General features: G+C 40.8%; 1 long non-coding RNA gene across 1 annotated transcript; it reads right to left on the bottom strand.

Annotated features, from left to right (window-relative positions):
* Positions 1-14,472: 14,472 nt before the first annotated feature.
* LOC144587902 (uncharacterized) lies at positions 14,473-16,400 on the bottom strand. Its single transcript, XR_013543139.1, has 2 exons — positions 14,576-16,400; positions 14,473-14,523 (listed from the first exon to the last, which is right to left on the bottom strand). It is a non-coding gene; the product is annotated as an uncharacterized LOC144587902 (long non-coding RNA).
* Positions 16,401-26,281: the final 9,881 nt, after the last annotated feature.

Here is a 26,281-nt window from a genome sequence, read left to right as displayed (position 1 = left end):
GCAATGGCAATTAATGCTTTTAGCACAACTAAAGAAGTTCCCTCTTGTACCTTTGGCCCATTTTACTGTCCCTTGATGAGTACATATGGGGCATTATTGAAAAATAACCTACTTATTTCCTCTTGTATAGATTCTCTTTACTGTCCCAATGCCAGTTTAGTAAGGAGGAGAGCTCTAATTACTTCTTAACTTTTTCCCTTATCCATTTGTTAATGATTTGATTTAGGCATCAGCAGATTATTTAGAAACCATAATTAGTTTTGCTTTTGGCTGTTGCCACCAGTATAACTAGAAGAGAATATACTGTTCTAGTTTTTGAAGAATTTTGCTAGCTCCTATTTTGGCTCTGGGCCCAATTTAAAGTGACAAATTTGACCTATAAAGCCCTAAATCATGCAAGACACGAGTACTGAAGGATACCTTGTTTTCATATAAACCAGCTAGGGTACTGGGGAATCTCTGCTGGGGGTACAACTCTGGAGGGGGATGCTTAGCTAGCAGAGACATGTTACTCTCAGTGGTGGCACCACATCTTTGTAACATCCCTACATCTTTCTATTTTGTTACATCTATATCTTGCCTTTCCTCTGAGAAATTGGTCGGTACTTTAAGACTGTACATGCTCATCCTGTGCCCCACAAGGACTGTATGTGTGTGTCTTTAACTCTTCTACATTATAAGATTACTGGGCAGATAAGCCAAGGTGGATATGATTTCCAGAAAACAGAAATCCTTTGAAAAGAATCTGACATTCTGGAGACGTTAGCATAAATGAAGGAAAAAAGATCTCTGTCTCTGGAGTCATGTTATGGTGGATACAAATTCTTTTCTTTTCTTTGAAAGATCAAGATATTAAGTACACAATATGGATTATAATCCTCTTGAAAAACTGAGAAGACATGTCACCTCAGTTGACATAATAAGTCTTATTTACTCCTTCCTAAAAGTCCTTAAATAGTAATTCAAGTTAACTTGCAGTTCTATTCCATGTTTCCCACAAGGAAACATTTTTTAATTTTCTGCCAGTTCATCTCCTTGACTACCTGGCTAACTATCCTTTCAGAGCCCTCAAGTAATGTGATATCCTTTTATGGCATTCTGGAAAAGAATTGATAACACATCTTAATAGTGCTTGACACACCATCTGTTCCTGAGCAGGTTTAAATTAATTCACTGAGGACAATGTTGACTCACAAAGATCCCTGTAGAACACAGAGAAGGCCATATCCAGACAGACTGATGGCACATCAATGTTACGAAATGTCACTGTTTGCTGAAGGGGAGCACACATAGTGTGTTTTCCCTGCAGAGTCTCCAGCAGCAAAGGCCAACAGGAATAGGTTGAAACCATACTGTCAAAAGCTTGAGCCCACAGTAGTTCTTGATCAAGACACTTAAAGGTAAAGGTTCCCCTTGACAATTTTTTTTTTGTCCAGTCGTGTCCGACTCTAGGGGGTGGCGCTCATCCCGCTCTTCAAGCCATAGAGCCAGCGTTTGTCCGAAGACAATCTTTCCGTGGTCACATGGCCAGTGTGATTTAGACACGGAACGCTGTTTACCTTCCCACCGAGGTGGTCCCTATTTATCTACTCGCATTTGCATGCTTTCGAACCGCTAGGTTGGCGGGAGCTGGGACAAGCGACGGGCGCTCACTCCGTCGCGTGGATTCGATCTTACGACTGCTGGTCTTCTGACCCTGCAGCACAGGCTTCTGCGGTTTAGCCCACAGGAGGTAATTAAGCAGCAACTCAACTTTGTACACCAGACTCCATCTCACTGAAGGAACCGAAGTTCAAGAAACCATAATGGTGGCAAGATTGATTTAGACTGTATATCATGATCTTTATAGAAGTGTCTGTGTCAAAATCACTTCAAAAACAATAATGATCTCGGGCAAGGAGTTACTTCGGATGCAAAACTACCACTTTCAGTGCCGGAGGTAGGTCCTTTAAACCTCAGAAGTCCATAGACCTTGCTCCATGGACAAATCCTGGCCTTAAAGAGAAAGCTTGCTTACTTGCAAAGCAATCAACCAATGGTTGTGTGCTTCCGTAAATAGCACGACAGACTGGCTAGGTAGGACCTTTCTATTTTACAGTAGCAATTAGTGACCTTCTCAATCCTCACTGGATTTAGGTGTAATCCTGCTGTTCAAGAGACAAGTCATTCAGGTTAAGAATAATACTTTTTATTAAGAAAATAGTTTCATTCGAATACAGTTGTAGCATTAAAAGGCATAAAGCATTAAACATATCCAGCAGTTACCCTGATTCAAATAAGCTTACTATTCGTAGGTAAAATAATAAACAGCTAAAATCATGCTAAGTCATCATCTTTGCTCTCTACATCTTAGCATCTAGAGAAGCTGGGCTAACTCTCTCTCCTCTTCTCCTGCAAAAGATACTGTACAATATTTGCACCCAACAATCTTTGAATCCTCATACTTCCAATAAGGGAAGGAGGGAATGTCTTGCAAGCAACTCAATACAGTATTGCTAATCCCTGGCAGACTCCCGTCCAGGAATTACCTAAACAAGAATAATATATTTTCTGCTCTTATGCATGGAGACAGGTTCCATGGCCACAATCCTACCTTAAGGAAAGCTAGCACAAGAGAATATAGATGCAGACCTGAAAAGTTACTTTAAAAAAAAACTAATTATAGATCAGAAACCCTCAAATATGTTCTTACTATTTCAGTTATTTCTTTTAAAAAAACCTGTCTTTCCTTGGAAGTGGCTGAAACAATTACTCTTATTTATGGCACCCGAATGGCAACATGTGGTACAAAGCACAGTCTCCTTTCATCCTCTGGCCCACCACATCCACCTCTGGAACAGGGCATGAACCACAGCTCTTGCCTCATATAGTCTAGTCCTTCTCTGCCATCAAGTGTGAGACGTCATCCATGCAATTATAATTTTTTAAAAAAGTTAGAATTGCACTAAAAAGACAGTAAAGTTATCCTTCAATTAAAGTTATCCATTTAATTGGGCCTTCATTGTTGGAAAAGGAATTTCCAAGCTCTGTACAGATGGGCATAGTTGGAATATACCCAGTACTGTTTCCTTGCATCCCTCTGAGCATTCTTTACTGAGCATTTGCATAGGTAGGAAGCTGCCTTACAGTGAATCAGATCTGTTGTCCATCTTGCCTGGTATTGTCAACTCTGATCTGTAGCAAATAGGATTCTTTCCTAAGCCTTCCTAGATATCTCTGATAATATCTGGTGGTCTCCCATCCAGGTGTGAACCAGGTGCAGTGCTGCTTAGCTTCTGAAATCAGAGTGGAGGGGTTGCATTGGGGTGGTAAGGTAGTCCTCCATGAGAAAGGCCCCACATAAATCCTGCTAAAAATTGTTTGGAGCATGAGACCCTTAGAGAAGCTAATTCTGGTTGTTGGCTTTTGGACTCAAATAGTCTATTTTAATTCATCCCTGCTGAATTGTTTGCTGTTGTTTGTTTGTTTGTTTCATTGCTTTCAATGCAATGTCTTTAGGGATTCTTTGGCTGCAGTTTGTGGGAGAATTTTAAATCAACCAGAGCAAAAGAAATATCTCTATCAGGGATAATAGAGACTTTGGAAGCTATTTAAATAAAATTATTCTCATCACATATTTTGCCTTTAAAAAGAGGAAAGTTTTCATGGTGGCCTATCATAGGTCATGCTTCCTTTAAGTATCTATCCCCACAGAGACTCTGTTGTTGCTCTTCTGTGCCCCCCGTTAAGACCAAGGGGGCTGCTGGAAGATCTCCATATGGAATATAAAATGCATTTCATTTGATGGAAAACACAAAGAGGCCAGGTGCTGAAGGCCCTTTATTTCTCCTAATAGATAGAAAACAGGCTTAGTGAGCTTGGCAAAATATACACAAAGCTCAACATGCTGGAAAAGATGGGAACTGACAAAACCTTTTTCAATTCACTAACAATTATAAATATACAAACAACGTTATTTATGATTCAGATAAAGAGTGGGGGATTTTTTTTAAAAAAAATATCCACACTGTTCTGTCTTGCACAGAAAGGTGAAATGGCTGCAGCTGGGACATTTCAGCATAATCAAGAGCCATCCATGTCATGCCAGCGTCAAAGGTATGAACTACTTAAAGATGATCATAGAATCATAGAAAAGTGAAGTTGGAAGGGGTCTACAAGGCCATCAAGTCCAACCCCCTGCTCAGTGCAGGAATACAATCAAGGCATATCTGGCAGGTGATTATCTAAGTTCTTCTTGAATGCCTCCAGCGTTGGAGCACTCACCAGCTCCCAAGGTAACTGGTTCCACTGTTGTACTGCTCTAACAGTTAGGAAGTTTTCCTGATATTCATCCAAAATCTGGCTTCCTTTAACTTGAGCTCATTCTTGCGAGTCCTGCACCCTGGAATGAATGAGAACAGATCTTGCCACTCCTCTGTATGACAGCCTTTGAAACATTTGAGAAGTGCTATCCTATCACCCCTTGGCCTTCTTTTCTCAAGGCTAAATATGCCCATTTCTTTCAAAGTTTCCTCATAAGGCTTGGTTTCCAGCCCCTTGATCATCCTTGTAATCCTCTTTCTGAAGTTGTTCCAGTTTGTTATCATCCTTCTTGAAGTGTGGTGTCCATAAATGGACACAATATTCAAGGTGAGGCCTAACCAGTGTTGAGTGGAGGGGGACTAGCACCTTGCAGGATTTGGAAACTATACTTCTATTAATGCAGCCTAAAATAGCATTAGCCTTTTTTGTAGCCACACCACACTGTTGGCTCATATTTAGCTTGTGTTCTGCGACAATTCCAAGATCCTTCTCGCTCGTAGTTTTGCTGAGCCAGGTATCCCCCATCTTGTAACTGTGCAATTGGTTTCTTTTTCTGAGGTGCAGTACTTTGGACTTATCCCTGTTGAATTTCATTCTGTTGTTCTTGGCCCAGTGGTCCATCTTATCAAGGTTATTTTGAATTTTGTTTCTGTCTTCTAAGGTATTATTCTGCCCAATTTTGTATCATCTACAAATTTGACAAGCATTCCCTGCACTCCCTCATCCAAGTCATTAATAAAAATATTGAAGAGCACCAAACCCAGGACTGAACTGAGCTTTGGGGTACCCCACTTGTGACCTCCTCCCAGTTAGAGAAGGACCCATTAATCATCACCCTCTGAGTATGATTCTGTAGCCAACTGTGTATCAACTGGACACATGATCTATCCAGCCCACACCTAGTTAGCTTGCTAATCAGGATATCATAGGGCACTTTGTCAAAAGCTTTGCTGAAGTCAAGATATACTATGTCTACAGCATTCCGTCTGTCTACCAGGGAGGTGACCTGATCAAAAAATGAGATCAAATTAGGCCTGGCCTTCTTTCTACTTCCTGTAAGCCACACTGGCCTTTTTTGCTGCCTCCCACCTTTTTTCATGTTTGATTTGTCTGTAGTTTTGCCTTTAGAATGTCTTTTTGAAATAGCATTGGCTACTAGCTATGGTTACATGCTAAAAGGAGTGGCCACCAGAAGGGGATTCGATAAAGAGCTGACAACCGCGAATAATAAAGGATAAGTAGTGATTCTCCTTCTCCATTCCATGCACAAAAGCCAGCTGTTCGATTTTACTTCAGTATTGGAAACAGAGTGGCATCTTCTGCAACACTTCAAGACTTCCCACTGTGCCTTTTTGTATAACTTGTCTATGAGGAATTGTTTATTTTGTTCTGGGGGAGAGATTAGTGCTATGGTACCATTCACTGTCAAAGAGTGTAAGGAGAAATGGTTTTTAAAGATATGGAGAAAGTCATTTTGACACAAACCCTAGTAAGCCCTATTCTCGCTTTGTCTGGATTCCATCTGATCTTGTACCAAGCTAAGTAATTTCCTTTGAGGTATCTATCTTTAAAGATAAATTGTTTGGGGGCAACAAGCTTCCTGAATTTGTGGAGATGTTTTAGTTGCTGCCTTAATAAACCATGCCATCAAATTAAGCTGTACCAAAAAAATCCTTAATTACAAGGATTTAATTTTTATAGCTTGGTTATATACACTTATTCTACAGCTATTTGGATTTGGGTATGAAGCTACTGAACTTGTGGCCTGGTTTATGGCAAGGCTGAATTGGAAAGCTTTATTTCTACTCAGTCTCCTGGACCCCAGTGGACAACACTTGACAACAAATTGAAGCAACCCCAAAATAAAGGTACACTGGTATGCCCTTTCTCTCTTCACAGCATCAAGATTTCTTCTGCTTGACTAATTTCTCACTAGAAACATTGGCAGTTTTCTGTAAGGGAATAATTCATTTCATCCAATCTTTCCAGGCAATACTCTGGCCTACTGCCTTTCGTAAGAAGTCTTCCTTCATGCAGGATAGCAACCTTTGCCAATGATGGGGAACAGGATAGTCATTTGGCTATCAACTGCGTATGTGTGGGACGAGATATTCCAATCCATAACAAGGACAGTAATGAGCTTAATTAATATCTGACTGCATAATACCAAATTCGAACTGAGGTTTTTATGCTTATTATGTTGATGATGCTCATATTTTCAGGGGCACTTTTCAAGCGATGCAAAATGTTTTGACAGTGGTGCACTGCGCCAGTGATTATCTTTCCCAGTAACACACAGCATTTCATCTTTTAAAAAATTACCTCATACATCTAGCTGTAGTATGGAGCACTGAGAAAGGAGTGGAGAAAGGGGAGAGAGTGAGATTTTGAGGGAGGGTGTTGAAATCCAAATTAATTAAAATGTCTGAATCTAACATCTGATGAGGCCCTGCAGGGCCTCTGAACAGCATGAAAAAGAACAATATGAGCAGCAAATTGAAAATGAAAGATATTAATATGGCAAAAGCAGATTTTTTAAAAAATCTTGTTATCTACCATCAAGTCCCATCTGACTTATGGCAAACCTGCTAGGGTTTTCAACATATGTGAAATATTTAAGGATGGCTTTACCATAGCCATTTCCCAGTGATTTTCCATGGCTGAACAGGGATTCGAATCCAGGTCTCCTTAGTCCTAGTCTGGTGTACCACACTGGCTCTTTAATCTTATGGATATATTCTGATTATTTTTGTAAAGAATGCAAGCAAAGTCTGTATTCCGGCTCTGCTGGAAAAAAACAACAATGTGACAAAGCAAAACCAGGCAAGTGTTATGATTCCATGCAGTATTAACAAGATGTACCATTTAGTATAGTTCATAGCAAACACTAGCAATTTTCTTCTGTGAAGTTTTACCATATATAACACATATGTCCCAAGCAACCACACTCAGCTGAAAAGAGAATGATAAAACAAGTCAATCAGTTCAGGTAACTGCTTGACGCATGGCAGAAATAGTGTGATGTAATACAGAAGAATATATATAGACGGTTTTCAGCTTTTACTGAAAGTCTTGCCAATCACTTTATAAAAGAATCTAGGTCTCACGTTCTTTGACAGAAGCAGAAAGCCCATCTTTTCCAGGAATGGGCTTTATGTTTACGGGCATTCTTTACTATATTTATCACACATGATAAATTTCTGGGAGAGGAATGTGGGGATTATGAGAAACCATGGAGTTTCCAAACTATGACCATGTTAAAAAAAACTGCAGTCAAATAATCTATGGAATTAGTCCTGTCTTTGTTAAGTCTAAGCAGGACACAGCATGTCACAGCTTTGTGAGGACATGTGGATTGAGGGTGAGTAATTCTTAGTAATTGTTGTGAAAACCTGGCATCTCATATAGACTCCTCCTGTTTTAGAATCATAGAATTTAGAGCTGGAAGGAAATCCACAGTCCACCCCCCCCACCCCCCGCCAAAGCAGAGAATCTACAGCTAAATTATCTCCGACAAGCAGGCATCTAACTTCCATTTAAAACCTCCATTAACAGCAAATCCACCATTGCCTGAGGCAGTCCATTTCACTGTCACAAGCTCTTATTGCCCAGGAATTCTTCCTAATGTTTAGGCAAAATCGTCATGGTAAAGCTGGCACTGTCAGCTTGGGCAACAGCAGTGTGGCTGCTTCTGTGATTGGAAAAGAGGATGATGAAAAGCACCAGGCGTTGCCCTCCATATCCATACTATGCAGTTCCATTATATTCAAGGAAGCCCCCCATTCGCAGCAAATCCTTCCTGTGCAAAGCAGCATTGTGTTTAGCGGGAGCTCCCCTTGAAGTACGTAGACATCTGATGTGAGGGAGAAGGAGATTGAGGGGAATTGGGGGAGCACTATTTCAGAAGTATGTGACCCTGAAATCGACCCTGCTTCTCCAGCTGCCCTTGCACCACCAGTTGCCAGAACTAGTAGTGATTATAAGTTAGCAATCCTTAAACATTCAGTCAAAAACTGGAGCTCTCCCAAAAGGGTAGTAATCTGGAAGCATTTTCAAAAGTGTGCAACATATGCTCATGTGCTGAGTACATGCATTGCAAGGATAAGCTCAAGCTTGGGCAAAACTTGGGCCACCTTTCCAATGATAGCATGCTCAGCCACCTGAAGACTCAGCATAGGGCACTGCTGATGGGAAATGAAGTAGGTACTGTGGGGGCAAGTAGGTTTCTTATTGTGAGAGTCATCAGAGGGTCAGGGTTGAGACAGGGTTGAGACCCATTGAAGCAGGGAAATGGATGGGCAAATAGAAGGAGATGGGAGACAGAAAATGCCCAGCCCACAACTCAAGAGGAAGTTTCAGAAAGGGTGCAGGAAAAGGCCTTCTGCAAGCATAAAATGCCAGAATTATTTGTCAACTAGGGGGAAATGATAGCCATTTTCTCTGGTAGAAACACTGGTTTCCATAGACTTGTGGCAGAACTGACACTTCCTTACCAATTGCTGTCCTGAATTACCCTGAGCCATAGGATGATGCCAGATTTATATATCAAACAATAGGTACAACAGTAGTTGGCTAGGGCACAGGTGGTACGTTTTACAAGCGACATAAGGACCAGCCAAATTGCCAAACATCCGTGACTCTCCCTGGCAGGGCACTGGTGGAAGGTGGAGGCACCAGCCATAGGGCATCACACAAGGATGAAACCTGTTGAATGTGACTATGATGGAGGGCGATCATACAGCTCACAACATATAAGAAGCTATGCTGCAGCAGTGGAGCCTAGCTATAGAAAGGCAAGGTCTGTTTACCACAGGCAATGTAGGAAGCCTGGTGGCAGCACTGCAGGCTGTGAAGATGACAGTAGTTTGTGGTGCTTTGCAGGGTATGGAACACACATGTATGCCTGGTATATGGAATGGATTGGAAAGGTGGCAAGGCAATTTCACCACAGTGTCTGAGGCAACGGGGTGTTGCAGGAGAGGCAAGAAAGGTTGGAAACTGCCAGTGCACCATGTAATTCAAGATGTGGTAGTTCAATAGAACTCAATTTTCAACCTGTTTGCCAGAGTGCTAGATCAGCAAAGGACACCCCACAATTTGGCACTGGAGACTCCCATTGGTGTGGCTGCTCCTCTAGGCAGAGGAGACACTATGGGGTCAAGTGGTCTATGTCCTCTGATTTTGGGGAGCGCAAAACAGGCCCTTAGTGGGGAGATATCTATCCTTAGCCAAATGATCTGAATGCTTCTGGACTTGGTTGGCATGATGGAGGGCATGATAAAGGGGCTAGATGGATGGGAGATTCCATAGAGGGAGAACAGCATTTTTCCCCCAATCTCAAGTGGTGGCCTTGGTCAACAAGCTAAAGGACCTACTCCACCCACTACAGGTTTGCCTCCTTGTGGAAGAAGGAGTACATTCTAGCAACCTTCTTGGACTCCCAAATTAAACAGCAGACAATGGATACTAAACAGCAAGAAGGGGGGGGCAAGATCAGCCAATGTTCCATCACATGCCACAGCAGCAAGCAAATAAGGTTTGGTTAGCACTGGGGGGGGGGGTCATACAAGGCAGGAAGAAACTAGCCATGTTCATAGCACTTCAAACAGTGGTAATAGGAGTTGTATTCTGAACTCGAAGTTCCTCACCTCTGCAACAACAGAGAAGCTTTCCGAGACCCTGTCTTGACAAGCATGGCAAGATTTCCATGCTGTTGGCTCCTCCAATCTGCCTGCCAGTGCTGCTCAGATTATTTGGCCACTTCCCAGTGTTTCCTGAATAGTGTTAGCATTTCCTGCTGGCATTCCCACTGTTCAGGATCCAATCAGTATGCCCATTACAGTCATTTCCAACAGCCAGCACTGCTGCTGTTGGTGTGCACTCTTTTTGTTTGGCCCAGCCACTGGGAAGGTATCAGAGGACACAGAGAAATCCTTTTAAAATGTTTTGCCTGTTTATGTTTTTTTAAAAGGGAAACTAATGACTATATAGCACACTAGGATCACTGTATCAGCGGGGGATCATTTCAAGCTCTCCCGCGGATGATGAAAAATATGGATTATAGCTAATGCCATTTTAATAGCAAATGGTATACATAGCATGGTCTCTGGCTCTCTCTACTAAAAATACTGCTAATTACATAATGGAAATATATTTATCTAGTGAATACTTTACACAGCATGGCCTCTGGCTATCTCTAGTGGCCCATTATGGTGACTTCATCTTTAGAAATATATTTCTAGGATATTTCTTTTAATATTTTTAATATTTTCAGAATGTGGTTAAGTGACTCAGTGGATACTGATCCCATACATAAGAGTTTCCTACTGTACTCATGTTGACTGTAATGGAGTTCCAGATATCGAGAAATTCCAAATTTTTAAAATTCTGAATCTGAATGGCTGTAATTGCAAATTTTGAATCCAAATTCTAAATCTAAACTTTGGTGCTAGTGCACATTATTACTTGCAATTTTATAACAATGTGCAGAAGTTGATATGAAAACTTATTCCTCTATTTAGTACTCTCCTGGAAAACTATCTATAGCTGCAATCTGCTTGCATGTAATTCAATGGGATGCAAATTGTTTCCCCTAATTTCCACTGGTTCTACTTTCCTTAGAACAATATGGCAATAAGCAATAAGAACAATAAGCTTCTTCTATGCCTTGTGAGTATATATTCAGAGCTTCTACTAAGGCAGTGGTTCCTAGCCTTGGGTTGCCCAGGTGTTCATGGATTGCAATTTCCAAAAGCTTCCAACCATAGCTGTGCCAGCCAGGGTTTCAGAAAGTACCCACTGTACTAAGCTTATTAATTTTTAATTTCTATCCTCAATATGAACAACATCACTTCAGGTGAAGCTCTCAGTCCACCGGTAATCACACTGGATCCCATCCTGAGATAGAAAGCCAATCACACATTGAGATAAGGACTCTAAGATGTCCTATAAGAATAACGAAGCTCAGCATTTCCTGGTTCTTGCTTATTTAGTATGCTGATATGGATCACAGTATTGTCTGGAATGATTCATTGCAGAGTGATAAGAAAGTTAAGGAACAGCCATTAGATAAATGGATGTCTTGATTGTGCTAACAAACAAGAAAACAAAGAGAACAAAGGTGTTCAAATTAAGCATGTAAATGAGCCTTTTGTTGCAATGATATGGTATCTGTTTTACAAAATATGGGGAAACATGGAATATTTCATTGGAAGACATTGGGTGCAAACTGCAAATTAAGCAAATATCACATTTTTGTTATGCTTGACTCATTCAACTCAGTGGAGTCTGTTCATTTGTATATGATAAAAATGTAGAGTCAATTCTAGTATCTACTTAATAATAGCAATAATTAGGGAGAAGAGAAGACTCCCTGGAAAAGACCCTGATGTTGGGAAAGTGTAAAGGCAAGAGGAAAAGGGGACGACAGAGGATGAGCTGGTTGGAGAGTGTCACTGAAGCTACCAACATGAATTTGACCCAACTCCGGGAAGCAGTGGAAGACGGGGGGGAGGGGGCTGGCGTACTCTGGTCCATGGGATCATGAAGAGTCGGACACGACTTAATGACTAAACAATAACAAGCTATAAAAAACTCAGAAGTGGTTTACCATTCCCTTCTTCTGGGAGCACTCTGAGACTATACAACTTGCCCAAGGCTACAGGGGCCAGTTGTTTTCCTGGGAGGCACAGCAAGGAATTTAACCCCCAACCACATCTTACTCACTGAATTATCCAGCCAGCTAGTTTTTATTCAGTCTTTAAAGAAAAAAAACGAAGTCAGCTTCAGACAAGTCAGACTATTGTTCCATCTTTTAATACAGAACAAGAACAGGGATGGTCAACATGTTGTCCAGAGTCCCAAATGCAACATCCCTGCTGCCCCCCCCCCCAATTTTAGAATTTTTAAAAAACAAAATTGATTTAAGAATTCTTTTTGTGCTGGAATGAGACAAACTTATCATGTTATGAACCCCATTCCCTGCAATACTGGCTCCTCCATACCCAGGGTTCCCCCCCCCAAGATATTTATGGTTGACCAGTAGTAGGCATAAGGGGGCTAAGTTGCTCCCTCTGGGCAGGATTCTAGCCAAATGTTGTCTATACCAGTGGTTCTTAACCTTGGGTTACTCAGGTGTTTTTGGACTGAAACTCCCAGAAGCCTTCACTACCAGCTGTGCTGGCTGGGGTTTCTGGGAGCTGCAGTTCAAAAACACCTGAGTAACCCAAGGTTAAGAACCACTGGTCTATACCAATTTCCAGCAGCTCTCCAGGAGATCCCTCTTAGTGCCATCAAGAGATATCCAGGATTGGACCTTCAAATGAAAATCCTGTGTTCTGCTTTGAAGCAGCAGAGACTATACCAGTAGTGCTGAAAGTTCAGACTGAGCAGGACATCACCCCCCCCCAAGTCAAGGCATTAAGTTCTTAGCTCATCCAGTGGGGCTACAAAACCTTGCTTTGCAGAAATCCTGGCACATTTCTTTCCAAACATGCCTGACTTCAATTGTAAATAAAAAGATCTCATTTAATTTTTTTACAGGATATGAGGATATGAGAAAGAAGGGCTATTTATTTGGTTGTAAAATAATAGATTCGTATGAGTTACTTCTGGTCCTTTGCCAATTTTCTGGCATAGGAAGCAATATTTGTCTGTTCATCAATTATCAGCTCCTTACTCTGTGCCTGTTGAGTAAAATGAGCCAGCGTGGTATAATGGTTATCTCGATGGATTTGGGAGATCCAGATTTCTCTGCTGACCTACTGGGCTAACAAGTCACTTCCAGCCTGAACTACCTCAGGATAAACTGGAAGGATAACCTGGGGACAACTGAAACTGTATATACCTCCTTGATCTCGCTGAAGGAGGCAGGACATAAGTATAACAAAAAAAAAAAGGAATAATAAATAGACATTAGCATTATCTACGCATTTGGGTTCTGTGTACATCAAACATCTGAGGATATACCAACTTTTATAAAGATTTCAAAACAAGCCATCTGCAGGCACCTGCCATGTGCGGCCATGAAGATCTGAGAATTACACCTGTGTTATGACAGAACACTCTCTTTTGGATTTCAGTTGCTAGACAACATACACAATTTTAATTGTCAGGTAGGCCTACCATGATTCAACATCCAGAAAAAACATCTGAAACACTAAGTCAAAGAAGTGAAAACAGATGATATCCTACAGCTTGCTTGCTTTATTCGGATCAGAATAAAGCAATGAACAATTTTACAAATCAATGCTTCTGGAAGTGAAGGATTGGTCATTGCCCAGAGGATGCCCAAGTGTCCTCACAATACTTTCCCACTCTTCAGGGAGGCTCCTTCAATGTTCACCATTCTCAAGCTGATTGATATATTAAATATAGACAAATCAGTGGTTCAAGCATTCTTTGCTTAGGAGTTACATACTGAAAAACTAAAATGCATATTGGCTAATTTCATGGTAAAAATGGGCAACCTCCCCACTCAAACTGGCCTTTCTGGAAAAATAGACAAAGTGACTCACATGCTGCAAATACCAACAAACCAACAAATAAGCACAGTTCCCATAACAATTGGGATTGAATCAATATTGAATTGTTTCCAGGCCAACCTGTAATCCAAACAGAAGGATCAAATTCCGTTGGCATTATCTGGGCACAGAGTTTCAAATGAAATAGAAAGAAAACATTAACAACTAGGAATGGGACTTCCAAGTGAAATGGATAAGAGAGAAAAAATATGAAAGAAACTCTAATTTTTGGTTTTGTGAATTCCTGGAAGACAGCCTCTAAAACATAAATAATTCCTGAAAGGTATACGAATGTTTTGAGGTTGTTTATTTGTGTGTGTGTCTCTGTGTGTGCTTCACTGTCATTTAACCTTTCTCTCACACTTTTCCTGCCAAATCACCTAAGTTTATTTGTGTGTGTGTCTCTGTGTGTGCTTCACTGTCATTTAACCTTTCTCTCACACTTTTCCTGCCAAATCACCTAGGTTCATCCAATAGTGTTGTGAGGTCTGCTGTTAGCAGCCCATCAGAAAGTCTGGGAGAGCAAGAATTCTGAAGCTGTAACAGGATCTGAAATCATTGGAACCCAGTGGGAGTATTCTTTTTTGTTTCATTCTTTTCAGATATTTGGAGGTGGGGAGATGGGTCTTTGCTTGCATTTTTGCTTTAATTTGTTTTTCTTGTTTTTTTAAAGAAGGGTCTCTGTGTGTTTTATTTCTCTCTCTCTCTCTCTCTCTCTCTCTCTGTGTGTGTGTGTGTGTGTGTGTGTGTACGTGTGTGTGTGTGTGTGCTTTCCCTGTTTGACTGATTTTTAAAAACCATTAGTTGATGAATTTTCCCTTTGTATTTACTCTATTAAACGTGTATACTTATTCTATTAAAAGTGTGTAAATTTTGGGGGGATTGAGGGACTGTTGTTTGCTGCTCAGGGGGTTGGGGTAGTATTTATGGGTTCCTTGGAGCTTTTAGATGAGTGCCAGATAGAACACAAATGGTAAAATACAAAGTGAAATAAGCTGAAAAGAAGTTGTGCCTTTCTTGTTAAATGAAAGAGTTGGTGCAAGGAAGACATGAGAACAAAAGAGGCATCCCTGAAAGAATTTGAAATGAATCCAAAAGTATTTTGTTTCATTCTTTTCAGATATTTCATTCTTTTCAGCCCTCATAACAACAATAACAGTGATAACAAAAAAAATAATAATCTAGAAAAAAGCCATAACCACAAGTTATCAAGTCTAAGCAGAGGTGGAAACCAGAGTTTCAAAAGGCAGTGGCTGTGCTGGTTGGGAATTCATAGGGTAGTAATCCAAAAACAATGCTTTTTTCCAATCCCTAGTAGCAATTACAAATGTCTTCTCCTGCTAATTTGTACCACCCAGGTTTATGATACCCTTCAGCAGCTCATTGGGAACACTAAGGCTAATTGTATGTATTATTTGCAGTAAAGTAGTATGCAGGAATCAATGTCTCAAAAATGTCATTTTGACAGCATTGCTTAATTTATAGGTCAAATTGTTGAAATGCCAAGGTTTTTCGTTTTCAGAATTTCTTTCTTCTCGGCAAAGAGCAGTGTGGTTGCTAGAAAACTGATATGAAAAATAGGATTCAGCAGTACAGCACATTTTCTGCAACAGAAACCTCCAAGTCCAATAGCTGGCATCCGCAGCACAAAGGATCAGGTATCAGGTAACTGAAAATATCTCTGTCAAGCCTACGGAGACCCAGTTTGAGGAGGAATAAACAATATTGGGCTTGACGGACAAACAGTGCAACCTGGTACAAGGGAAAATTATTGGAAGGACATGGTAGAGGTTGGCAGAACACATGTGGTACGCTAGATGTCAAACTGAACTCTAAAGCTATAAATGTGAGAAAATCTCCTCCTCTTCCTCCAACTGGGAGCTGAGATTCTCTGAAATTCTGAGATCCTTTGTTAGGCAACATTTAATTTCAGCCAAACCTCAGCTCCTCCTAGGCAATGGGAATGACGACACCACCAGTAGCAAATTGCCACTGATTAAAGGCTTCCTTTGTCGCTTTGTCCCAGCTCCTCACCAACCTAGCAGTTTGAAAGCATGCAAATACGAGTAGATAAATAGGTACCATCTCGGTGGGAAGGCAAAACGGTGTTCCCTAGTCATGCTGGCCACGTGACAACGGAAACTCTCTTCAGACAAGCGCTGGCTCTACGGCTTGAAAAACCGTCCCTAGAATCGGACACGACTGGACTAAAAATGTCAAGGGGAACCTTTACCTTTACCTAAAGGCTTCCTTTAGCAATTTTGGAAAGCATGTGACTTCATCACATTTTAGATGAGTTATGTGCTCTCCAAAATCACTTACAAACGCCTTTAATTGGCAGTTATTTGTTGCCGATGATGACATCATTCCAGTTCTGCAGAAGAGCTGGGCAGCAGGATTTCACCCATTAAGCAGAATATGAATGAATGTGTGTTTGTCTTTCTGGCTTACATTTCACTTCCTACTTTTTTGCACAACTATACATAAGTACACATTAAAAATATTTCGAGTTGCTTGACTCCCATTCACATTAACATAGCGTAGATTTCTAATAGGTTTATATGGATAAGATCCTGTACCCTGTATAATACTTTCAGCCAGGCTTATATTGCTCCTTCATGGATTGCTGCCTTGTCGTGGCGAAGGGGCTTGAGTAACTCAGAGAAGCTATGGGCTATGCCATGCAGGGACACCCAAGATGGACAGGACATAGTGGAGAGTTCCGACTAAACGCAATCCACCTGGAGTAGGAAATGGCAAGCCACTCCAGTATCTTTGCCAAGAACGCCCCATGATCAGAAACAAAAGGCTAAAAGATATGACGCTGGAAGATGGGCCCCTCAGGTCGGAAGGCGTCCAACATGCTACTGGGGAAGAGTGGAGGACAAGTACAAGTAGCTCCAGAGCTAATGAAGTGGTTGGGCCAAAGCCGAAAGGACGCTCAGCTGTGGACGTGCCTGGAAGTGAAAGGAAAGTCCAATGCTGTAAAGAAAAATACTGCATAGGAACCTGGAATGTAAGATCTATGAACCTTGGGAAGCTGGAGGTGGTCAAACAGGAGATGGCAAGAATAAACATCGACATCCTGGGCATCAGTGAACTAAAATGGACAGGAATGGGCGAATTCAGCTCAGATGATTATCATATCTACTACTATGGGCAAGAATCCCGTAGAAGAAATGGAGTAGCCCTCATAGTCAACAAAAGAGTGGGAAAAGCTGTAATGGGATATAATCTCAAAAATGATAGAATGATGTCAATACGAATCCAAGGCAGACCATTCAACATCACAATAATCCAAGTTTATGCACCAACCAGCATTGCTGAGGAGACTGAAATTGAATAATTCTATGAAGATTTACAACACCTTCTAGAACTGACACCAAAGAAAGATGTTCTTCTCATTCTAGGGGACTGGAATGCTAAAGTAGGGAGCCAAGAGATAAAAGGAACAACAGGGAAGTTTGGCCTTGGAGTTCAAAACGAAGCAGGGCAAAGGCTAATAGAGTTTTGTCAAGAGAATAAGCTGGTCATCACAAACACTCTTTTCCAACAACACAAGAGGCGACTCTACACATGGAAATCACCAGATGGGCAATATCGAAATCAGATTGATTATATTCTCTGCAGCCAAAGATGGAGAAGCTCTATACAGTCAGCAAAAACAAGACCTGGAGCTGACTGCGGTTCTGATCATCAGCTTCTCATAGCAAAATTCAAGCTTAGACTGAAGAGAGTAGGAAAAACCACTGGGCCACTCAGGTATAATCTAAACCAAATCCCCTATGAATACGCAGTGGAAGTAAAGAACAGATTTAAGGAACTAGATTTGGTGGACAGAGTGCCTGAAGAACTTTGGATAGAGGCTCGTAACATTGTCCAGGAGGCAGCAACAAAAACCATCCCAAAGAAAAGGAAATGCAAGAAAGCAAAGTGGCTGTCCAACGAGGCCTTAGAAATAGCAGAGAGGAGAAGGGAAGCAAAATGCAAGGGAGATAGGGAAAGTTACAGAAAATTGAATGCAGACTTCCAGAGAATAGCAAGGAGAGACAAGAGGGCCTTCTTAAATGAACAATGCAAAGAAATAGAGGAAGATAACAGAAAAGGAAAGACCAGAGATCTGTTCAGGAAAATTGGACATATTAGAGGAACATTTTGCGCAAAGATGAACATGATAAAAGACAAAAATGGGAGGGACCTAACAGAAGCAGAAGATGTCAAGAAGAGGTGGCAAGAATACACAGAGGAATTATATCAGAAAGATTTGGATATCCCGGACAACCCAGACAATGTAGTTGCTGACCTTGAGCCAGACATCCTGGAGAGCGAAGTCAAGTGGGCCTTAGAAAGCCTGGCTAACAACAAGGCCAGTGGAGGTGATGGCATTCCAGTTGAACTATTTAAAATCTTGAAAGATGATGCTGTTAAGGTGCTACATTCAATATGCCAGCAAGTTTGGAAAACTCAACAGTGGCCAGAGGATTGGAAAAGATCAGTCTACATCCCAATCCCAAAGAAAGGCAGTGCCAAAGAATGCTCCAACTACCGTACAATTGCACTCATTTCGCACGCTAGCAAGGTTATGCTCAAAATCCTGCAAGGTAGGCTTCAGCAGTATGTGGACCGAGAACTCCGAGAAGTACAAGCTGGATTCCGAAGAGGCAGAGGAACTCGAGACCAAATTGCTAACTTGCACTGGATTATGGAGAAAGCCAGAGAGTTCCAGAAAAATATCTACTTCTGCTTCATTGACTATGCAAAAGCCTTTGACTGTGTGGACCACAGCAAACTATGGCAAGTCCTAAAAGAAATGGGAGTGCCTGACCACTTTATCTGTCTCCTGAGAAACCTATATGTGGGACAGGAAGCAACAGTTAGAACTGGTCATGGAACAACTGAGTGGTTCAAAATTGGGAAAGGAGTACGGCAAGGCTGTATATTGTCCCCCAGCTTATTTAACTTATATGCAGAATACATCATGTGGAAGGCTGGACTGGAAGAAACCCAAGCCGGAATTAAGATTGCCGGAAGAAATATCAACAACCTCCGATATGCAGATGATACCACTCTGATGGCAGAAAGTGAGGAGGAATTAAAGAACCTTGTAATGAGAGTGAAAGAGGAGAGTGCAAAAAACGGTCTGAAACTCAACATCAAAAAAACTAAGATCATGGCCACTGGTCCCATCACCTCCTGGGAAATAGAAGGGGAAGATATGGAGGCAGTGTCAAATTTTATCTTCCTGGGCTCCATGATCACTGCAGATGGAGACAGCAGCCCTGAAATTAAAAGACGCCTTCTTCTTGGGAGGAAAGCGATGACAAATCTTGACAGCATCTTGAAAAGCAGAGACATCACCTTGCCGACAAAAGTCCGAATAGTCAAAGCTATGGTTTTTCCTGTCGTGATGTATGGAAGTGAGAGCTGGACCATAAAGAAAGCAGACCGCCGAAGAATTGATGCCTTTGAATTGTGGTGCTGGAGGAGGCTCTTGAGAATCCCCTGGACTGCAAGGAGAACAAACCTATCAATACTAAAGGAAATCAACCCTGAGTGCTCACTGGAAGGACAGATCCTGAAGCTGAGGCTCCAGTACTTTGGCCATCTCATGAGAAGAAAAGAGTCCTTGGAAAAAACCTTGATGTTAGGAAGGTGTGATGGCAAGAGGAAAAGGGGACGACCGAGGATGAGATGGCTGGACAGTGTCTGCGAAGCAACCAACATGAACCTGACACAACTCCAGGAGGCAGTAGAAGACAGAAGGGCCTGGCGTGCTCTGGTCCATGGGGTCACGAAGAGTCGGACACGACTAAACGACTAAACACACACACAGGCTTATATTGAGTTGCAAGTTCAGTACTTTCTGTGTGTCTGGCAACACTGCCGGTTGGCCAGCTTCCAAGATATTCCATGATTTGTCCTTTGCTTGAAGCATATATCAGAGCAGCTAATTTAAAAGTATGTTTCTGTGACCACAGACCTGCTGGAAAAGGTGCTACATCTACATCCATACCTAACATTAGATGGTATCAGGTGACTGTATTTGGATGCTGAGGAAGCTGGGAGTGATGGTGAGCTCTCTCTGAGAATCTAACTGCTTCCTTCAGAACAATGCATTCTACACTGCTGAAGTATTCCAAATCTAGCTTTCCAAATAGCTCTACATATTGAGTCCCTGTTTCCATCAAACAAGGAACACCATCTTGAAACAGGGCAGAGCCTGACCAAAATTCACAGCTGGATTTTATATTGGCAATAGAGATCCTTCACACTTCTTTGTTCTCAACCAGAAGGAAGGCACTTTTTGGTCACAATTCAGCTTCAGTGCTAAGTCACCTAAGAGGGCCACAGCTGAGTATCTAATGCTTCTTCCACTTCCGTCACTACTGGAAGAGGATGGGGACATGAACTTGAAGGGATTTCGGTCCTTTCCCATTCCTTCTGCCACTTTTCATAACACTATGCCAGACAAAGCGCTGATAAACTTGGAACTACAGCCTACTATTATGTTTCCTCAATATGTGTCTGAAAATAATGGAATACTTGGAAGAGTTCTCCATAATGTTCAAGTTTTTGCACGCTACCATACAATTCAGACTGCAAGACTGCATTTTGGGAGAAAGGACAGTTGTGGCCTATCATTTCTATCATATGAATCAGGACTGGAGAGAAGGATCATATATGGAAGAAAGTTAAGTCAAATCTGCGGGGGGTCAAAATGTCACTTACAGATACCACATCATTAGAAACTAAAATCACATTTAGTGTTGCATAGATATAAGAGGAAATTAATGCTAGAGCAATATTCATACTTGCAAACAAAATCTGTAATTACCTCCCATAGACCAATGAGGAAACAAACCAAAGTGATGGCTGCACATTTCTCCATTTTCAGGATAATTTGGGTTAAATCTCTTGCTTTTCCCCTTTTGTGTTTGCCCTGAATATGCTTTGGCACCTCTCAGCTTTACTATACAGTGGTGCCTTGCTAGACGATGATAATCCGTTCCACTGAAATCGCTGTTTAGCAAAATCATTGTCTAACGAAAAGCATTTCCCTATTGGAATGCACTGAAACCTGTTTAATGTGTTCCAGCGGGGAAGAATCATAGTTGTCTAGCGAAGATCGGCCATAAGAAAGCCACTTTGTGAACCGCCGATCAGCTGTTTAAATAGCTGTCTTGCAAAGCTTAGGTCCCGAAAAGACCCGTTTTGCGAGCACAGAGGGAGCTGTCAAAATCGTTGTCTAGCGAAAATTGGTTTGCAAAGCAGGGACCAAACATTGTCCAGCGAAATTCCCCCCATAGGAATCACTGTTTTGCGAATCGCTATAGCAATTGCAAAAAGTCAATGTCTAGCAAAAAATCTGTCATGCTGAATAACTGTCTAGCGAGGCACCACTGTATTCTTTAATGGTTAAAAGATAGCAACCCTCACAACAGGAACTATTTAGGTGGGTAGAATTTGAGGAAGGAGTCCAGGGTGAAACTTTTATTTCCTGGTTTAATTTAGCAAACTTGTGTTACATTCAGAGTTTGTGTGTTGTATCCACAAGAATCCAGGAATATCAATGCAGCTGTTCTTTACAGAGGCCAGGAAGGCAAATATTTTTCCCGCTTGAATTATAGCTTGTAGGCCTTTTGTCTTAAATGCAAGAGGGTGAAGCAGTTAGTACATGTCATCATCAAGTGAGGAGAAAGAAATATGTAGGCATTGGCTCTGAATAGTGTAGAAGGAGTGCCTCTGAATTCGGCAGAACAAATAGAGGTCGGACATTTTATCCACTGGCTAATGTCTTTCACTAACATTGCTGAAAAGTATATGATCTCCTCATTTGAGCAGCAAAAGAAATCTGAATATTAGGTGGCTGAAATAATGCAGCTGAGGGAGTACCTTACTTCAAAGCCTTAAGCGTGGGAGAAATTTTATAGAGGGATGCATAAAAGTGAGCGAGTGCCATAGAAAGAGCAATAGCTGCAGCATGAAATTGATTTATCTGAATGCAAACAGGATCTGCTGAAATTGGAGAACAGCCACAATGGAAATCTGTTTAATTGTAACATTCAACTCCCCACCTGGGGTCTGTATACTATTGCTGAAAGTATCGCTGAAAGGTTTTATGATTACACTCTGTGGCCACAGATTAATTAAGGCGAACAGCAGCCAACTGCTTTTTAATATGAAATTGTTAAAGGCCCTGCCACCCAGCATCTATCAGTAGCTCCTTTCCCCCAGCTTGAGACCAGATAAAAAATAAATGTGATGATGGCTTTGCCTCCCAAGTTGTCTCCAGAGCTGGCACACGGCTTGCCTTTCAGGATGGTTTTCCTCACAAGAGGGTGAATCAGAGACAGCCGAAGTAGACAGTGCGCCATTGAAATCAGTGTCAATACATTTTTCCCACCTCCACATTCATCAACACCACTAATAGAGTTTGAATTTATTAATTGTGAATGTGCAGACATGTTCCTCCCTCTCTTCTTTTCTTAACTTGAGACTAAAAGCATTTGGATTATCAGTCCAAAGGGATACTGCAGCCAAGGCCATCCACACACTAGTATTTCCCGACACCATGTAGGGGGAAAAAAAGCTGATAGGAACTATTTATTTATTTATTTATTTATTTATTTATTTATTTATTTATTTATTTATTTATTTATTTATTTATTTAAAATATTTTTATCCTGCTTAAAATGAATCTCAGGCATTTTGCTTGAAATGTGATGCTGGAGTAGAGCTTTGCAGAATTAAGAATCATTAGCTTTACAAAACAAACGCTCTTAGCAGAGAAGAAGATTACAAGAAGTGACTTGTTGATGAAGACACCTGCCAACATTTCTGAGGTGGGGCTTGTCTCTACGTGGATTGTTTTAACAAATATCTGCACTTTAAAATTTACCACCCCAATACTTTAAAACAAACTATCTCTTGCTTCCCCCCCCCAAAAAAAAACCCCACACATTTTTTGTTTCTTTTTCGTTTGGTTTTCCCACCTTGGAAGTGTTTCATAATATTTTTTTAATTATAAACTACAACATAATATATATAAACCAAAATACAAATCAATTGTGTCCCCCACCACCCTAGTTGGGACCTCTTGCAGTAGTCGTCTTCTTCCACTGTCTTTATTCTTCTTTTATTGTCCTCTTCTCCAGAAGTGCATTGATTCCTGATTTGAAACTTTCCCTTTCCCTTTTGTTAGCACATATTCAATAAATCTGCCCCATATATCATAAAAATTACTTTTTATCTCTTCTTTCTTAACCTTTTACAAGTTAATTTGTCATTTATAGCAATATTCCATATTTCATCATACCATTATTCCATTTGAAATTCAAGTTTTGATTTCCAAATCCTGGATATTATCAATCTGGCTGCTGTTAATAAATTGGTAATCAACTCTCTAGTCATCATATCATATTACACATTTACAAATACTGATAACAAAGCTTATCTCAGGATTAAATTCGATATCCCTTTAATTCCTTAAAGATTAATTTCCAAAATCTTTGTACTTTTTCACATTCCCACCACATATGATAATATGTACCAATTTCCTTCTCACATTTCCAACAGATATTCAGATAATTAGAGTTAATTTTATTGGTGTTTCACTTTAGGAAGGAAGTGTTTCATTTTACAGTCAACCCTTTCCTGCACACCTTCCCCAACCCAATATAAATCCAACATCTGAGATACACAATGTAAGGGATTTTTTATTTTAAGTACTTTTTAAAAATCATTATTGTAGGAGCATACAGAGGATAGATACCATAGTCCTATGGATAATAAACCAAGGTGCCTCAAATTCTCACTGTTTTTATTTTCATAAAATAAGCACACAACAGGAGATTGATATGTACCATCACAGAGACCAGCCCTGAAGCTTTGATAGATGGAATGTTTTTAATTTGCTGAGTTTATTTGCTTTGGCCAACAGCCATAACAAACCTCAGAAGAGTACAATGCATTAAAAGCAACTGCACCGTGAACTTATGTACCAACTCACAGAAAACACTGGGAACACAACAGTCCTATGTACTAACAGCAAACTATCATGGCCTAAGGTGTGTGCTGACTGGCCCACTGATCATAAGCATTCTATGCTGTTACATGTTTCTGCAGGTATGGATGTTTTATGTATCTTTTTAAGCACACTGACACAGATACACAAGAGTGCTGTTGTGGCAGCTTTGCCTCCTCCCTCAGAAAAATTCCTGCAGATATTCTTAGTTGCAGCTCTCACTAGTTTTCTTTGAATGTTGTCTCAATGGCAAGCTTGACATCAGCTATAAAATGTTCACTTTTTCTGCGGCTAGCTAGAAAATTCTGCTGCCATTTACAGTTGTCAAAGCAAAATATGTTCGCTTTAATATGACATTTTTGGTATAAGACAAACAGATGAGCCTCTTCTGAAAGTGCAAGTATATGGCACCTGAGATTCTCTAAAACTGGAAACTAAAATGTTGTATGGATATTATCTAGATCGTATGCAAAAATGTCACCAGCAGCTGATGGGATATCAATAAAGTTATTTCAAGTGACAGAGACTGAATCTATCAAAATCCTAACAAGAATATGTTGACAAAAACAAAATAATGGCCCACAGACTGGAAATGCTCAATATATATTCCAGTCCCCAAGAAAAGAAATGGCAAAGAGAGCAGTAATTACCAGACCATTAAACTTACAGGGCATGAAAAAAAAAACAGCATGTGGCCAGCAACTGATTGGGCAGTGATTGTTGTGGGTTTTTCGGGCTCTTTGGCCATATTCTGAAAGTTGTTCTTCCTGACATTTCACCAGTCTCTCTGGCCGGCATCTTCAGTATTGGGCAGTGCTCAATTGCAGCTGTTTATCCCAGGACAGTCTGCATAGTTGGGTTGAAATCCTGTTAATGTAGTAAATGATACTAGAATAGGACCATTGAATGTGGGGGGATTTGGTAAGTCAACTCCTCTATACGTTCAGTTGATTCAAATGGACCTACTCTAACTGCAACTTTCTTTAGCATAAGAGAGGAGTTGACTCGCCAAATGCTGACAGGTTCAAGTATCATTTACTACAAGCAACAGGATTTTGGCTTCTTATCTTGAGAGATGTCACTGGATCTGCCGGTTCTATTGTTTAATTGTTTTCAGTGATTGTTTTCAGGGTAGGTGAACAAGAGGACAGGGTGACTTATGCAGATCTACTTCTAGATCTAGACCCTGTGGTTGTTTACAGAAAATCCCTCTTTTAAGGTAGGTGTGCAAAGTTAAAATCAATCATGCAAAGTAGGCTAAGTGCCACCACCCCTTTGCTAACCCAACCACCCAAGCCAGAGGAAGTATAGGCTTTTCCAGATAGCCGTGTGGCAACTAGAAGAGCAAAGCCCCAAAATCTGTACTCTCACTTCTGTAGAGACACAAGCAGAACTCAACATTCGGCAGCAGTAACCAAAACAGAAGGTTGGATTTAGTAGCAGGAATCACCCCACTAAGGCACACACATATGGAAAATATGATTTATGTTAAAAGGATATAAACGCTTAATCATAACAGATGGATGTATTTAGCCCAAATTACAGAATTCTCTTGAGAACACAAACAAGAGAAAATAATAATAGGTAATTTCCTGAGCTATGTATTCTAAGACATTTGACATCACAAAGTTTAGAGAACAACTCACAACATCATTCCACAGAATAATATGCTAAGGAAAGAGAGGACCTTAACCAAAGGGGCTTCACCTGTCTTTATATAATAGACCCATGGCAATACTTCAGCAGCTGAAATACAACCACACAGGCTGAAATAAGCAGGCATTGCAGGTTCTCACAGGAACGCCAGTGGCAGTGATTTCTGCAAACAGTTGCCTTTGCTAGTGAGCTTCGGCCAGCCATGATACCAGATGAGCAAACACACTCACTTTGAAACTTATCACCTAAGCTGTCATGGCAGAGATTCTGCTAAGATTTATTTATTTAAACCATAAATAAATTGGGTTACAAAGGTGTATAAAACAATTTTAGAACATCAGATATTTAAAACAATTTAAAATCAAACAGCACAAAATAAATAAAACAATAAAAATTAAAACCATTTCACTAAAACCTATGCAGACCACGATCCTCAACCTCCAAAGGATCTAATACGTAAATATGCCTTGACTTAACATGGAATTGATGCCAATTTAGCTGCCAGTTCAGCCTCCAAGGGGAAGGCATTCCACAGTCAAGGTGCTATGGCAGAAAACATACTTCCCTGTCATGCCGCACAATAAACTGTTCTCAATGGTGGGACACAGAGGAGAGCCTCCCCAGCAGATCTTAGTGATTGGGCAAGTTTATATGCGGGAGGCATTCCTTTAAATATCTTGACTAAGGCCTTGATAGTAAAAGATTAGAGCAATGGAGGAGTGGTGGCTGGGCAACTTCAATTCAAACCCTACTAAAATCTAAATCCTTCTCCACAGAT

The sequence above is a fragment of the Pogona vitticeps genome, chromosome 1, assembly GCF_051106095.1.
Source record: "Pogona vitticeps strain Pit_001003342236 chromosome 1, PviZW2.1, whole genome shotgun sequence".
In the NCBI taxonomy this organism is placed as follows: domain Eukaryota; kingdom Metazoa; phylum Chordata; class Lepidosauria; order Squamata; family Agamidae; genus Pogona; species Pogona vitticeps.
Note: the sequence above shows the minus strand (reverse complement) of the source record. Positions and strands in the feature narration are given on the sequence as shown.